Source organism: Musca autumnalis, unplaced genomic scaffold (assembly GCF_047663935.1).
Source record: "Musca autumnalis isolate F117 unplaced genomic scaffold, ASM4766393v1 scaffold_5, whole genome shotgun sequence".
Lineage (NCBI taxonomy): Eukaryota > Metazoa > Arthropoda > Insecta > Diptera > Muscidae > Musca > Musca autumnalis.
Window position 1 is genome coordinate 65,153,025 of NW_027412088.1, and position 2,595 is coordinate 65,155,619.

A 2,595-nucleotide genomic window follows, 5' to 3' on the forward strand; every position below is an offset into this window, starting at 1 on the left:
CTTTTCCACGAACCTTTCGCACTTACAATATCAAACTGACTGATATTTTTCTTATTGTTGATATTTGCAAATACTTGGAGTAGCTGTAAAACTCTCACCTTATCTCTCTCACGAGAAGAAATAGTAAAACAATGTAAATTGTTTGTGTAAACAATCAAATGCAGAATTTTCATCTTCTTCTGTGACACTAGGTAGTTCTTGCAGATCGATCTAATTTGAACAGTAATACATTTGTTATTGTAAAATGATAAAGTATCGCTCTTTTATAGAAAAGAAGTTCAGAAAGCGATTACTTTTGGTAGAGGAAGTGAGTAAGTCACTTCCAAATGCTAGCTGGGAATCCTTGTGTACAGTAGTTGTAAAATCCTCGAATGCGTGTGGTTATATTATGCTCCACCTGGAATATAGAATTGGGGAAATGCATGACATAACATTGCATCGCTCATGGTCAAAACTCTTGGTGGACTTGATGGAAAAAGTCTTCAAATATACTTCATATCTGCAATAATATCCGGATAAATAGAAGTTTTCAAACTCCGCTTTTGGTTGGGTTGTGGGGCTTCGCTAGAATTCACTTTTTCAATACAAACTCCTTAGGTCATGTTAGTTCGATTACACTGTCCGACAGACAAAATTACACTTGAATCGGACTATATACGTTTGAAAATATAGGCAAAATGGAGTAAAATGGCATTTTTAATTTTTCGTTTTCTCATAGTTTTGACCTTTTAGAGTTCAAACAAATTTCAAAGGTCAACATTTTTCAAAAAAATATTTTAAATACTTGTACTCGTCGTACGATGCTGCTATTGGTGTCATATTAAAGAGGAGAGTATAGGCTTATACAATAATTATAAATTATTGCATTCCATGATAAAAAGGACATCAAAAATATCCTTGAAAAATTAAGTCAAAAGTGAGCAGCATAACTTCTATGCGCCTGCCAAAATGTTCACTTTTGACTTAATTTTTCAAGGATATTTTTGATGTCCTTTTTATCCTGGAATGCAATAATTTATAATTATTATATAAAGCCTATACTCTCCTCTTTAATATGACACCAATACCAGCATCGTACGACGATTACAATATATAAAATATTTTTTTCAAAAATGTTGACCTTTGAAATTTGTTTGGCCTCTAAAAGGTCAAAACGATGAGAAAACGAAAAATTAAAAATACCATTATACTCCATTTTGCCTATACTTTCAAACGTATATAGTCCGGTTCAAGTGTAACAAAATTTTTTGAAAATTGTCGGACAGTGTTATGTATATATCACACCATATGCTTTTTCACATGTATGTTGTCACTTTGGGTATATGTACTAATATACAGACCAGCTGATGTTATACATGTGAAAAAGCACATGGTGTGACATAGCCATTAATTCAATTAATTAAAAACTTTCATAATAAATGACCATCGTCCTAATAAGACAACAATAAATAAAAACTCTGCAACTTTCGAACGAATACACATGCAATTTCAATAAATTTATAAAAGCGTTAAACGGACGGAACAAGACATGGAGCAACCTTATGTAAACACGAAACTTTGTTCCATACTGTTCCCTAAAAGTTCTAGTCCACTAAAGTTCAAGTTTCAGTAAAATTTAGTAGCTGAGGAAAAATTAAATAGCTTACTTCGTGTAAACTCTACAGTTCTTAAAGGTAAAAATCCTACCTACCTACCTAAGAAAACAACAATGAACGCAATATTTTGACCTAATTTTTTGACTTCCTTAATTTCAATATGGTTACCATTGAATCCCATATAAAGATTAACCATCGGTGACGACAACAAATTGGGGTTTTAGCCGATTTTTGGTCCACTGTGCGTCGGTAACTTCAATTGTGTAATTTACGGCGAGCGGTTAGCATTCATTTTATGTTTTATCACTTAGTGTAAATTAATCATATTAGCATAATTATATTCAAATTGTCATCGTTCCTCTATATGAATGTGCTACACATACACTCTTACAAATGCACTTCGACATACAGTCCAAATATTTTGTGTAAATTACCCCAATTACAAATGAAATGGAATACACGCCGAGAAAATGTACTTGTATGTATGTAGAATGTTGGAGAACAATTATTATAAGTCTAAAGCCGAATTTATAAATGTTGAAGAATGGCGTACATTGCACAGTGTCCAATTTTCCGAAAAACCTAGCCAAAGATGGAAAAAATGTTTATCAATTGTCTCAATATTTAAGCTGTTTATAAAACTATGATAATATCCAAAACAAACAACGGGTTTTAAATATTTTTTTGAAATTTAAATGAAAGGTATGTGAAACGTATTTTAGATGTTCAGTGTCGCCAACGAAGTGTGCGTTCTTTAATAACACTGTGCTACACGAAAAATTTGCAGGGGATTTCAACAGCTTATAAAATCAGAAAACGAAGTGACCTAAATAATCCAAAGTGTGTTTCTAATTTTGCATATTTCTGGGGTTTACATAGGATTAGGTTTTACAATAGGACTTTGAATACACCTCTATATCTTACCTAAACTCCAGAAATATGCAAAATTAAAAACACATTGTAAGGTTAAATGGCAAAATTGTTATGCAAAACATCATTT